The sequence below is a fragment of the Ochotona curzoniae genome, unplaced genomic scaffold (assembly GCF_017591425.1).
Source record: "Ochotona curzoniae isolate NIBS_2020 unplaced genomic scaffold, NIBS_Ocur_1.0 contig_2404, whole genome shotgun sequence".
Classification (NCBI taxonomy): Eukaryota; Metazoa; Chordata; class Mammalia; order Lagomorpha; family Ochotonidae; genus Ochotona; species Ochotona curzoniae.
In genome coordinates, this window is record NW_024465451.1 from 1,529,258 (window position 1) to 1,543,970 (window position 14,713).

The following is a 14,713-nucleotide window of genomic DNA, read 5'->3' on the forward strand; positions in this document are numbered from 1 at the left end:
ACATGATCCCACTGTTTAATCGGAAGTAATAAGCCTGGGCTGTATGTGAACTGCCCAGGGCCCTGCACATCCTTTCTCCACACTGCGGTCAGCAGGGGAGGACAAGACATACACACAGGCCCACAAGAAGCCCTGCCTTATCCCAAAGCTGAGCTCCCAGTGGACAAAATAGAGCAGGGCCCACCCTCCTGTAAAGTCAGAGGTTTTGGATTGGACAGCACAGCAGTCCATCGTTTCTACCCAAGGAGAGGTTATAGGTCTCTTGGCTCCTCCCCCTTGGCAGGAGTTGCTCTTTGGACCCACACACCTTAGCTGCTACATATTTTTTCTTCTTCTTTCTTTCTTTTAAACATTTATTATTTATTTGAAAAGCAGAGTTATAGAGAAATGGGAGAGAGATCTTCCATCTGCTGGTTCATTCACCATATAACTGCAATGGATGGGACTAGGCCAAACCAAAACCAGGAGCCAGGAACTCCAGTCTGATCTCAGGGGTGAGTGGAGGGGCCCAAGCACTGGGGCCATTTTCCATTGCTTCTCAGACACATTGCTGGAGAGTTGAATGGGAAATAAAGCAGCCAGGACTCGAACCAATGCTCTGGCATGGCTTGCTGCTATCGCTGCACCACACCAGCTCTGGCTGCTATACTTCCTAACCCTTCCGCCTTGGCTAGTGAGACCAAAGGGTTCTGCCAGGTTGAGGATCTCAGGAGACTCAGCCAGTGGCTTCCATACTCCTTCCCATCCTAGATCTGGCTGAGACCTGACATCACAGTGAACTGGTACCGTGCTGTGATGAACTCAGGCCCCACACGCTCATGGCCCGAGTTACAATCCTGGCCCCTCTGCTTGAGTAGCAGACATGGCAAGCCTCATTTTGTCCCTGAGCAGCAAGGTCAGAGGGATTAAGATTGAGAAATCAGGGGCCAGGAAGACCCTGCAGTCACACTGAGAGTCTGGAAAACCATTGGAGGGACCCCAAGGTCTCTCCCCACCACACCATTGTAAATGACAGCCATAATTAACACCACAATTCCATGGGACAAGGCAGGGGTGGGGCTGAGTCCTAAGTAAAGGGCTGACAGTGCTACGATGGCTCTGAATGAAGTCTTTTCATTTTCACAGTGATAAATTGATCTTAATGTACACTATAAAAACACACATAACTGTGAGTTCTATGATTTTCCATTTATGAGAATCATAAAAAGTCTCATCAGTAAACAGATGCACTTAAATAAAAATGGCAGCAAGCCCCTGCCTGGGAGACTCAGAACTACAGCAGAGGGCCTTGGAGCTGCAGCCGGCGTGCCCGCTGGGTCTCCTGGGACCTGTGGGGTCCCAGATCCCCCACTTAACCGCTTAATCTCTAAGTGTTTCATCTCTCTGAACTGCTGTTTCTCCCTCTGCAACCTGGCAGGGACCACTCGAGCTCAGCTATTTGCATCTTCCCTTCCAGCTTCCCCACCCGCAACACACCTGGAGGTGGGGCTGAGATAAGAAACCTGTTCCGTGTGTCCTGGAGGTCTGGGTTGATGGCACCCACCTCCACAAGGAACTGCCTTCTCTCCCAACACCAGAGTCAGCTGCTCTCCAGGGATCAGCAGCCTCCCAGCCTTTGCAATCTCTGGGCAGGGAGGGGTCTCTGTCACTCCCTGCAGAATGGAAGCCTGGCTTTGCTCATTGTCACCTGTATCAAAGTTCCAAGGAGAGGAGGCATGTCTGTGATTCCAGAGGTCTGAACCCTTAGCCAAAGCCAGAGCAGTAGGCAGAATAAAGCATACCTAGGCCTTGCAAATCAATTCCACAGCCTCGTGCCGGGAATCTGTGCACTCTTGATCTGACATGGTGAAGGGATCACACAATTGTGATTAAACTAAAGGCTCTTGAGCTGTGGGCCTGGCCTGCACATGGGAGCCCAGTATAATCAAAGATCTTCGTGAGTCAGGAGGAGTGCTGGAATTGGAGATGGTCTGGGAGGAGCCACACTGCTGGCTCTGAAGGCAGAAGTGGCTGAGAACCATGGAGTGGAGTATGGGCAGAGACTCAGGGCTAGAAAGCCTCCATGGGATCCAACAGCAATACAGTCCATTTCAGACTTCTGCCCCCAGACGGCACCATAGCAAGTCTGCGCTGTTCTCAAGTCACGATGACTGCGGGGATCTGTTACAGCATCGCAGCACACTGACACCTGTACCAGTCTACACCTGTACCAGTGAAGCCTTGGACACCCTGATGATGCTGGAGCCCCAGCACCACCCACAAGGACCACAGTGCCCGGCCACACAAGTGCAGGCCTAGAGCTTCTTCCTGTGTGCCCCTGGGCAAGCCATAAGCTTCTCTGAGCCCCACAATGTGTGAGGACTGAGAGAGCAGGCACACCATCAGGAGGCCAATGGCAGGTGCACTGCTGCTTATGCACTGCCCTTTGCTGCTACAAACACCTCCACCCCTCACCCAAGCTGGCAGAAGCAGCCCACAGTTCCAGCACCACAGCTGCTCCTAGAAGGCTCGACCTCTGATGAGGGAATTTGTTGTGTTTCCCTGGCTTCCAATTGGACTCCCTTTTCTGCCATTCTGGCCGGCAACTCAGCGTGGGGATGTGCTGCCGGAGCAGGGCGGGGGGCATGAGAGCAAGGCAGGTGGCTGCTTCCTGAAAAGGTGAGTGACTTGGTGAAGCCGAGAGACACAAATAAACCTCCCTCTTCACTGACCCCTTCCCCCCCCAACCTGCCTGGAAGTAAACATAAACCTGCAACAGCCATTTGACAGAGTGAAGCCAGAAGCAGGAGAACTCTGTCCTTTTGGTGACACAACCCACAGAAAGGGCCTCGGAGCAGGAGCGGCAGGCCCACAGGCAGTGCCCATCACTGTTGACCTCCCTTCCCCATTCAGCTCATGTGGGGCCCCTGGGGATGGTGGTCTGCTGCAGGGCACGTGGCTTGGCAGCAGCAGAACCACAGCTCAGATCTGCCTGGGTGACAGCTGTTTGTGAGGCCTGGTGGTAGCCAAGGGCAGCTCGGAGCTCTTGCCCTCTCTCAGGGAGGGGCTCCCACGTGCCCCATGCCACTCATTCATCTTCCCACTGAAGTTCCCTGGCCTGGGAGACCCTCCTAGCTGCCCTCACTACCCTCCTGCCTTTGGGGTTAGTGGCTGGGATCTTTCAGGGCCCAGGCTAAGGCCAAAAGCCTAGAAGTATGAGAACCCACCAATGGGTAGTTAGTCCTTGTCCCCAACAGAGCCTGCTCACCAGGGCTCTGGCCGGGGCTGAGCCTAGGGGATCCTAAGATCTCTCCCAGGTCCCCTAATGAACAGATCTACACCTTGACCTCTGAGGACCAGCTAGGAGAAAAGCAAGGTTCTCCAGTGACCAGCCAGTCCCAAGGGCAAGCAAGGGCCTGAGGACCTGAGGCCATCTCTGGAACACTCCATCAAGGAGGCTGTCCCTCAGCCAGGCTGTCCAGAGCTCTCTGGCTGTCCACAGGGGCATAATCACAGCATACAGAGGGTCCCAGGGTGCTGGCGTGCACTGTTGGCAGGGTTGGCAGCCAGCAATAGTAGGACAGCCGTGCCGTGGTCTCTAGCTGAAGACCAGCAAATGAGCTCCCCAGCCCCCAACACTCCAGACCAAGAGTGATGTCACAGCCTTCCATGGGGGGAGCAGAACACGGGACCCAGAGCTAGGAACCGGACTCCTCTCCTGCCTCTACCTCCCCCTGAGCCGTTGCCTGGGGACTGTCAGTCTGTGTCCAGGGTTGCTAGGAGCCCTGGAGGTGACTTCCAGGAAGTGTCTGTCTCTAGTGGTGCCTGTCCTCCCACTCCCAGGGAAGGGCTGAGCAGATCCAGGCCCACTGCACCCCATCACCACCACCACCACCACCACCACCATCACCACCACCACCACCACCACCACCACCACCACTGAGAAGTCCTTGCTGCCGGCAGAAGTGCACCTGCTGGGAACACTACCTTGAGGATTACCTCACCAGGGCATTTCCCGCAGGGAGGGGAATTTTATTTAGTCAAATAACAACAACAACAACCATCAAGCAACAAAGAAGGGTAGGCCCTGCAGAGACCCACCTGCGGCCAAAGTCGGGGTTTAAAAAGAAAAAATAGCAATGAGCAGAATCACTACAAGCAGTTTAACAGTTTTTGCCAGTGTAGAAGCTGTAAACGCTTCTAGTAAACCTACAGCCTTCCTGATTTAAAGGGGACAAGTTCTGTAAAACCATACCTTTGACCTATTGTCCCAACGTCCTTCTTCCTACCAGAAATGGAGATGCAATGCTTGGAGGGATGGCAGCCATTTGGGGAACATGAGGACAAAAACGCTAAAGCTACACATTAGGAGCATCATGAAGGCTTGTGCCAGCCCTGCATGTCCTTCCTCGGGAGCATGTGGGACTAAAGAACCTACCAGACCCTCTGCTCTCATTAACCTGCTTGACCAGACCTGTGGTGCAGGTGCTCGATTTGCAGCTGGGAACGAGGCGGAGGAGGTCTCCTCTTGTAGAGTCAACATTCTCCAGGGTAAACAGCCAACTGGGACCCCTTAGGCCAGGCCGCTTTCACAGCAGGGAAGCCCACCACTTCACTCTGCTGCCTCCTTCACCTGCCTCTGGTCTTGGCAGGTGCACGGATGGGATGCAGGGCTTTGGGGGGTCACTTTCTTACTCTGACCTCTGTTGTCCACGTTTGTGACATCAGGAAGACTCCCGGTGCCTGCTCTCTGAGGCCTCTTCTCAGCCACTGCTGAGAAGGTCCCTTTCAGCCACTGCTCAGCAGCTGGAGCCCCTCCAGGCAGCCTGAGCCATTGCCAGCCTTAGAGGAGCTGGGTAAACAGCTGGGAGGCCCCACAGCTCAGCCAGCCAGGTCCCTCTGGCAGCAACCCTCTTGGGGCCACCAATAAATTTGCAGCAAGTGTTAAAGGCTCCATCCCTAGCCAGCTGTAGGCTAAAGAGCCTCATTGTGACCTGGGCGTCTCCCTGCCAGCCCTGGAGCACAGCCTCTGGGCAGGTTGGGAGGCCTGGCCATGAAGTGCCATGCCTACTGCTTCCCCAGGGCCACTGTCCCTGTTCTGGGTAGCCCATCTTCTGCCAGACCCACCTAGGTGTTCCACTGGGCCTCAGTCTCCCTATATGCTGTGCATGCATACACACACACACACACACACACACACACACACACACACACACACAGTACTCAGTACCTTTCAAACAGGATGCAAGCACCACCCCTCTCCCCATCATCAAGCCCTATGACTTCTGCTGCTCCCTCTCTGCCACGCTCCATTTCCACCACCAGCCTCCAGCCACCCCCTTCCCACTCCAGGCTGGAGGCAGGAGGATGAGGGGGTCCCAGCTGAGCAGGTTCCACCCTGCTCCTCCTTGGCAGGAAACAGGCTTCTTGGTCACAAAGGCCTGGAGGGAGACCCTGGCCTTGAGAGCCAGGTCTTCCAATAGGTATCTTAGGAGCAGGTGGTCCAAACCATCAGTTCTGAATCCACGTGAACTTGAACAAGGGAATGAGAACAACCAGGACCCATGTCTAGCCAAAAAATCACACAGTCCCAGACCTCCGCCAAGGTGAAGGTCTCAGTTTATAAAGACACCTCTGTGAGGACACACATATCTCTGCACTTCCTGGCCCTTGCACCCACTGGCCTTGTGGTCAGGGGAACATAGGCCCAATCCAGTATGCCCCTCTAAGGAGCACTGCTGACCTACAGGTGCCCAGGTCATTCCTTCCCTCATTTACATCAAGCCTTCATGGAGTACCTACTCTGGGACAGCCACTGAGCGTGGCCTCGGGGACAGAACAGGAAAAGGTATTCTGCCCAGAGTATGCATTGAGAGCAGGGTACCTGCCAGACCCCAGTCCCATTCCCAGAAGTCAGGATCCTCCAACTGCCCTCCTCCCACTCAGACCTGCCACCCGGATGAGTCTGGGGCCACAGGTGGCTGCCCTGGTGACATTAGCCAAACCCCAGCAGCAGCCGACAACAGCCCCCCGGCCTCAGTAAGAGCAGCTCAGGCACTGGCAACGCCAGCACCGCTGAGTAAAAGGTGTAATCGAGATGACACGTGGGCTCTAAAAATAGCAGGTCCCTTTGTTAGAGACGCATCTGCTGAGTGGGGGGGAAATCCACACTCTCAGGAGGGTGGCTGACCTGGCTTCAAAGCCCGCCTCGTCCCTAGCAGGCCACACAACCGAAAAGCTGGTCTCCCCTCCCCCTCCAAAGCCCCTGTTTCCGGGTCCATTTAACAGAGGCGATAAGCGGTGCTTCTCACCAAAATGACCCTGAATATTACAACCATGACAAGGACACTGGTTTGGACAGGTGGCCTGTGAGACCCCCATCCGCCCCAACTCATCATCAGACCCTCTGTCAACCATGCTTCCTCAAGGCTGATTCTGAACAGGTACTGCCCACCTCAACAACCTTCAAGAACTCCCCATGACCTGCTGGATCTGTCACTCCTGGGCAGGGCCAATCCTCTGCCCAGGCTCCCCGGGGATGGCTCAGATCCAGCCCTTGTTCAAGGTGTCCCTGAGCGGGGTTGCACTCACAGGTGCTCCCACCATCCCCCTCCAGGACATGTGGGTCCCAGCGGGTGGACCTCAGTCATCCTGAAGTTACCACTGACATCACCAGCCTCAGCCCCATCCTGCCCGCCCAAACTCCCTTCAAGGAGGGAAATGTGGGGGTGTTTGTGGTTCAAAGCAATGTGATGGTTCCCAGCAGGCCTAGCCAAGGCTCATCTTTTCCTTCACCCCTCAGTTGCTTTGCTGAGTTCTGCTGGCCACATTCTCCTGCCTGGGAGAATGCCAGGGCTAGGCCTGCAGTGCCTGGGCAGGGACAACGCTCAGAGGGCAGCTGCAGGGGCAGAGTACCTCAGAGAGCTGTGCTTCCTAGCGGTGTCTTATCAGCGCAGCCCTCAGAAAGGAAGCTGTTCTGCCCTGTCTGACAGACAAGGAAACGGGCGATCACAGCGGCCAATCAGGTGACTGGAGTATGTTTGAAACTGGAGAGAAGAGTTCCCCCACATCACAGGAGTACCTGGACAGAAAAGCACTTTGAGACACGCACTGGTGGGAGAGGGGTGTTGTTTGTTTATCTTTTGAAAGATAAAGAGATCTTCCATCCACTGGTTCACTCCCCAGAAGGCCCCAACAGCCAGGACTGGGGCAAGCTGAGGTTAGGAGCTTCTTCTGAGTCTCCCACACAGGTGCAGGGACCCGAGGACTTGGGCCATCCTCTTCTGCTTTTCTAGGCACATTAGCAGGAAACTGGATTGGAAATGGGACAGCCAGGACTTGAACCACAGCCCGATGGGATGCCCATGTTATATGGCCATAGCCTGTTAGCTCTCTCCCTGTGTGTAAAGAATGTCCTTGCCACCCACTTTTAAAGCTTGGTTTTGGGATAGATAATAAGTACACTTGGTACAAGAGTGAAGGGCACAAGGAGGTGAGATGAGTGACAAACTCTGCCCCCAACGGCTATGCCACTATCCCCACCATGCAGCCTGGTCCCAGGTCTATTTCCCTGCCAAGCAAACACGTGTTTACAGACAAGCACCATTCTTATCAGCGGTCTCTCATCACGCGGGCTCTGAGTCACGTGTTCTCTGCTCAGCATGCCTGGAGATTGCTCCTCTTAATTACATGAAGGCTGTGCCCTTTCTTCATCAGAACTGTGCAGGGCTGTCCCAGCGGCTGACTCATCACTAAGCACCCTTTGACCAATGGCCACGTCCATGTCTGTCTGTTGTGACTGTAATGAATGCCACAGGCTGGGCCGGCTACAAAGAACAGGTGTGCGTTCAGCTCATAGTTCCACAAATCCACATGCATGGTGCCAGCTTGCTGTAGCCCAGCACGGAGTGACAGCAAACGCTGGGGACCCCTGCCCTTCTTTCATAGCCACTGATTACATCACAGCCCCTACCCATAGCTTTATTTCATCCCACCTGCCAAAGCCCCTATTCCAAAAACATGGACACAGGATCTTGGGAATAGAGCCCCCACGTCTTGAACTTTGGGACACATCTGAATAGACCATGGGCTGGCTGCTGAGCCTCTGCAAGTCATACACTCCATGGTGATGAGTAGTGCTATGTAAGCACCTGCCTGCATACCTATGAGAGTTAGGGTCCAACAGGTGGAAGCATCCGGTTAAAGGACACAAGCTTTGGACCAGCACTGTCGTGTAGCGAGTAAAACCACCGCCTGCAGTGCAGGCATCAGATAAGGACATTAGTTCGAGTCTCGACTTCTCTACTTCTCATTCACCTCCCTGCTAATGCGTCTGGGAAAACAGTGAAGGGTAGTCAATACTTGGGCCTCTGCCAACCACACGAGAGATGCAGAAGAAGCTCCTGGATCATGGCTCCTGACCCATCCAGCTCTGGCTTTTGCAGCCATTTGGGGGTAAACCAGTAGATGGATGATCTCGCTCCACTCCCACACCACCTCTCTCTATAACACTGCCTTTCAAGTAAATAATTTTTTTAATATAAAATAAAGGCTATGAACTTCCCAGTTTTGATCAATATTAGCAAATTGTTCTTCATGGAATCTGTACCAATCTTTATTTTCATCTACTTGGGAGAGAAGGAGAGAGAGAGATCTTCCATTCACTGGTTCACTCTCCATGTGCCCAAAGCAGCCAGAGGCAGGCCAGCCAAAGCCAGGAACTCAGAACTCCTTCCGGGTCTTCCACATCGGCGGTAAGGAGCACCTTGGGCAAGGACTGCTGCCTCTCCAGGGGTCAAAGAGAAGGACTCAGGTCCCCAGTGCTCCAGGTGTGGGCGCGCTGGGGGCAGCTGCTCCCCTCTGCCAGTGTGCATTCACGTCAGAGCGCATGGTCCCCACAGCCTCACCCACAGCGGGTTATCAGACCTCTACATCTTTGCCGATACGACAGAGTCACAATGGTTTGCACTGCAGCTCAAACAATTTTTAAATAAGGCTAAAAATAGTTTCACATGAGCAGAAACCATTTGTTTCCTTTTCTGGAAATTGCTCTTATCTCTCATCAATTTTTTTTATCCTTTTTAAAATCTTTTTCTTATTGGCTTAGAGATGCTCTTTACGTATTATGAAATTCACCTCTTATGATTTGATATGAGTTGTAAAAATCTTTGGATTTGCTTATGAGATCTTTTTTTTTTTCAAGATTTATTTATTTTGGCTTCTTTAAAAGTCAAAGTGAGAGCAAACAAGCAAGACAGAGAAGGAAACAGAATCTTCTGGTTCACTCCCACATGGCCGCCAGAACCAGAGCTGGACAAGGCTCAGGGCAGGAGCCAGGAAATCCACTCTGGCTTTCCGTATGGAGAGCAGGGACCCAAGTGCTTAGGCATCATGCAGAGCCTTCCCAAGTGCTTTCACAGGAAGCTGGACAGGAAGCAGAGCAGCCAGAACTCAAGTTGGCACTCCGGTAAGAGATGCTGGGGCCACTCATGGCATGACACCTGCTCCCACTTACAGACCCATCATCACACTGACATTGTTCATAGCGTGTGGTTATCAAACACTCCTATTTTTTCTCGCACTTCCCTGCCACTGTTTGTGTAATTTCCTGCTTGTGAGGTCTTTGTGTGTCCTGGTTGGTACCCTCTCACAGATCCTGATGTGCTGTCCTCCTAAGGGAGGTCAGGGGCAGAGTTCCTCTGTGCATGCCAGAGCGAGGCTGGCCATGGAGTGTCTTTGGGTGACTGTGTTCTGAAGCAGCTTGGCCACCTCCCTGGCCTGGGGTGTCTCAACAAGACCAGACACTATGCTGCCAGAGCATGCTGTTGGATGTCAGTTCTGCTGGTTTCCTTCACACCCAGATGATGCCTTGTGCCTCGGTTTACCCCTTTGTAAAGTCAGGGCACCTGCCCTCAGGAGCTGTTGGAGTCTCATCCCAGCCCCTCTCTGCCCCTCTGTCGCCTCCCAATGTGGAACTGGTTCATTCTTTGAGACTGCAGAAAGGAAACCAGGCAATCAGGGAAGGCTTCTAAGAGAAGGCAGGCCTCCAGTTTGCCCCTGATGTGCGGAAACCTGAGCCTCCAATCAGGGGCCAGGGGATGAAGATGAGAGGTGGAACACAGACCTCCATGGCGCCCTCCCACCTGCCTGGCTCCTCCCCCACAGCAGCCCAGGGGTTGGGTCAGATTCAAAGGCTTCATTCTCCCCATGCCACAGAAGAGAAAACCAAGGCTTGGAGAATCAAGATGGTGGAACAGGGTAAGGACATGTTTAAACAGACGGAAAAACATTTAATGAGGATGAGGCAGAGAGGACACATTCCAGGAAATAGGAGAGGACAGAACAACAGCAGAGGGGTACCTGGAGACTGACAGACACAAGAAAGCAGCAGACACAACGGTGTGGTGTTGCAGTGACTGATACTCCAGCGGCATTCAGCTAACAGTCATCTCAACTCCAACAGCAGCCAAACTCCAGCAGCAACCGGGTGGGAAGGCACTTTCACTGGGAGCTTGGGAGGTAAACCCAAAGAACTGTCCGTCCTGCTGGTCCATTTCATTTGACCAGGAGCAGAGACAGAGCAGCAGATCCCAGACAGGCAGTGCCAGAACAGCGTGGATTTCACAGCCCAGTCAGCCCCCTAGAGCCGAATTGGGCGCCATTTTGCATGAGGAGGCAAAGGCAAGGGAAAGGACTGAGCATGCGCTGAGCTGGGAGTGAACACATTTCTGACTCAGTGAATTGCATCAACATGGCATTCTATAGGTTCCACCCAAGACAGGTCTGGGTAGCCCTCAGACCTGATGGCCAGCAGATCAAGAACTCTAGTAGTGGTATATCAGGCTCCACTTTCTACACTGTGGCAATAGCTTTGGGACTGCAGTTCACAACAGTGAACTGCACATGTGCTGATCTCACAAGAACTCACTGAGTTCAGTGGATTACAAGGTCCTGCAGGAAAATAATACGGACTGTGGCATCGTACAGGTCAAAATAGGTCCATGTGGCACCCAGACCTAATGTCCAACAGCTTCCGGCAAGCCCCGCCAACAATCTAGCTATATAGACACCTGGTGTCTCTCTAATCCTGGGACCTGCTCCAACCAGAAGTGGGAGAAAGGTTGTACAGACAACAGTGCAGCCTCAGCACGGTATCATAGGAGGTGGAGATTGTTGATCCAGGAGTTGGGGCTACGGAGTTCTTTGTGGAAATCTAACATAAGAACCCAGACCTCGCTGGAGGGAATTACATAATTGGCTGCAAGCAAAGAGTTGTGTACCAACTGCAATAAGTAAAACAGAACTATAGACCTATAGACACTATAGACCCAGAACTATAGACACAGCTTAGAAACCTGCCACAAGGAGAAGACTGCTAACTAGAAGTACAATGACCAAGAGCAAAAGAGACAAAGGTACAATGAATATTACAGAAAACTCCCCTGCAAAGGATCAAAACCCTATGCCAACCTCAGTTAACTGAGGAAGACATCAAGAAAATGGGGGACACAGAATTTAGAAAACTCATTTTAAGGCTTCTGATCAGCAATGCAAAGCACATACAAGAATTCAAAGAATTTAAGGAATATTTTACACAAGCAATAACAGCAATAAAGCAAATCAAGGCTGATATATCAGAAATTAAGAACACAGTGGAACAAATTAAAAGTACAGTGGAGAGTCTCCAAAATAGAATGAAGCAAGCAGAACAAAGAATCTCAGAATTGGAAGATATTTCCTCTCATCAGGGGGAAGCAAACGAAAAGCTGGAAGCAGAGCTGGATCAGGCCAAAAAAAGTATTCAAGAATTGAAAGACACTATTAAGAGGCCAAATATAAGAGTTATGGGAGTCCCAGAAGGTACAGAAAGAGAGACTGGTTTTACAAATATATTTAATGAAATAATAAGGGGAATTTTCCCTAATCTAGAGAAAGAATCGGGAAACAAGATCCAGAAGGGGCACAGAACTCCCAACAGGCTTGATCAAAAGCGATCTTCACCACGACACATGATCGTCAAGCTCTCTTCAATTGAACATAAGGAAAAGATCCTTAAATGTGCACGTGAAAAAAAATCAATTGACATATAAATGAATCCCAATTAAACTCACAGGAGATCTCTCACACGAAACTCTACAGGCAAGAAGAGAATGGAGTGACATATTCCAGATTCTAAAAGAAAAAAAATGTCGGCCTAGGATAACATATCCAGCAAAACTTTTCTTTGTCTTTGAAAATGAAATAAAATTCTTCCACAGTAAAGAAAAGTTAAAAGAATTTGCCTCTTCCAAACCTGCCCCACAAATGATACTTCAAGATGTTCTCTTGACAGAGAAGAGGAATAGCACCAAACAAAACCAAAGGCAAATGTGAAGAACATCCCAGTGAAATAACAACAGAAGACTAAACCAATGCACCCATTTCTAAAATGACAGGACCAAAGTACCACCTATGCATATAAACCCTGAATGTAAATGGCTTAAGCTCAATCAAACGTCATAGATTAGTAGACTGGATTAAAAAACAAAACAGGGCCCGGTGCGGTGGCGCAGTGGTTAAGGTCCTTGCCTTGCACACCCGGGATCCCATATGGGTGCCGGTTCTAAATCCCGGCAGCCCGCTTCCCTTCCAGCTCCCTGCTTGTGGCCTGGGAAAGCAGTGGAGGACGGCCCAAAGCTTTGGGACCCTGCACCCGTGTGGGAGACCCGGAAGAGTCTCCTGGCTTCGACCATTGCACTCACTTGGGGAGTGAATCATCGGACGGAAGATCTTCCTCTCTGTCTCTCCTCTCTGTATATCTGCCTTTCCAATAAAAAAATAATAATAAAAAATAAATCTTTAAAAAAACCAAAACAGATCTATTTGTTGTCTAGAAGAGACACATTTCACCAACCAAAATCAGCTGAAACTATATTGCATGGGTTTTGATGTTTTCTGTTAGTTTCATCTCTTCAAAACACTTTCTTTTGATTAAATTCTTTAATGACTCATAGATCATACAGTGGCATCATTTTCTTCAAGAAGGTTCTTGATTTTCATTTCTTCAGCTACACATTAATCATTTAGTAGCATGTTGTTTAACTTCATGGTGTTGTTAATTTCCTTTTTCTTCCTGATGTTGATTTTGCTTTGTGGCTTTTTATTTAAGGGGATGTATAGTAGGTGTGTAATGGAGACTATCATATCTAGTAACATGTTAACTTCGTGGCATTGTAAACTTCTATTTTTCTTTCTATTGTTGATTTTATATTATGACTATTCATTTGAGGGGATGTACAGTAGCTGTGAAATGGAGACTAACATATCCAGACGTGAGGATACAATGTAGCATGCATTTCTATTTCCAGACAAATATGGACTTGCAATGAAACTGTTTACTATATCTTGACAATAGGATGCTGGACTCTCTGCCATTGTCCATGCCCACAATGATGGACATATGACTGTGTATGAAAAACTATACTTTGGTAATGATATATGGGAACTAGGTGGGGCGGGGGGAGGCGGGAATTGGGACAAGGGAAATACCAGGAGCCTATAGAATTGTACAATAAAGGAAGAAGAAGAAGACCAGGATTCAGGTGCCGGCTAGATTCACAGAAGCCAGTTTTTGGCTGTTGGGAGCTCAGATGAGGCCGGATCAAGGCACACACAGCAGTCTACAGTCAGTGCCATCCCTCGTGCCAACCCTGATGGCAGCAGCTGGAGCTGGCAGATAGGGGATGGAAGCCACAGGCACAGAGATAAAGCAGGAGAGGGCAGGGAGAATGCATGCATCCCACAACTGCAGCCAGACGAAATCTCTGAAAGCCAACGCCCTAAGCCTCCTCCAGGCACCCTGTGGCTCCCAGGCCCTGCATCTCAGGGCCAAGTCTCACAGCCCAGACCTGCAGCTCCTCCAGGCCTGGATCCTGTGGCCCTTCTCAGGGTCCCGTCTCCCAGGGTCAGGTGTGGCAGACAGTGGAGGCCGACCTCCTGCCTTCCTACCACCTCCCTGTGGAAACAGCCCTCAGGGCCTGTAGACACTACAATTTTCCTGCCAACACCTGCCTGCAGGGCTTACGCCTGCTGGCTTGCCACAGTCCCACCTGCCACAGTTGCCACACCACACCGTGACCCTCAGCCTGCCCCCTATAGAATTTTTCTCTTGAAGACCTGAATTGGCTGAACAGATGCTCTGACACCAAACCTCATGATTGGCAAGGTGAGGGGACCTTGGAGATCACGGAGCCCAGCGAGGCACGTCCCCAGGGTCCCCCTGGACACAATGAGAACTAGAACACAGGACTCTTGATGGCCAGTCCGGGCTCACTGCCCAGCCTGCTGCTGCCACTTCCCAGAGTCACCAAGGGGAGGCACAGACTTAGGAAAGAAAAGGATGGAGAAGACAAAACAGCATTTGTCTGATGCTGCCATTGCAGCCCTGGCCGCCTGTGGGCCTCTGCTTCCCCATCCACACTTGGATTCTGGACCTACGACAGCAAGAGCTCGGGTGAGTTCCTGGTCCACCTTCCATCCCAGAGGCCACCGGGGACAAGCTCCACATTCCTTGGGCCTGTTCCACACGAGCTAATATTGATGCAGGGCTGTTTGCTTTGGCCCTAGGCAGGGGCTGTGTTTGTCCTGGCAGGGCCCCCAGCCTCACCTGCACACCTCTGGGACTCAGCTATGCTGGCCAAGGCAGGAGAGGCCAGGCCAGGGATACAAGCCAGCGAGGCTGGGGGCCAGTGAGGGG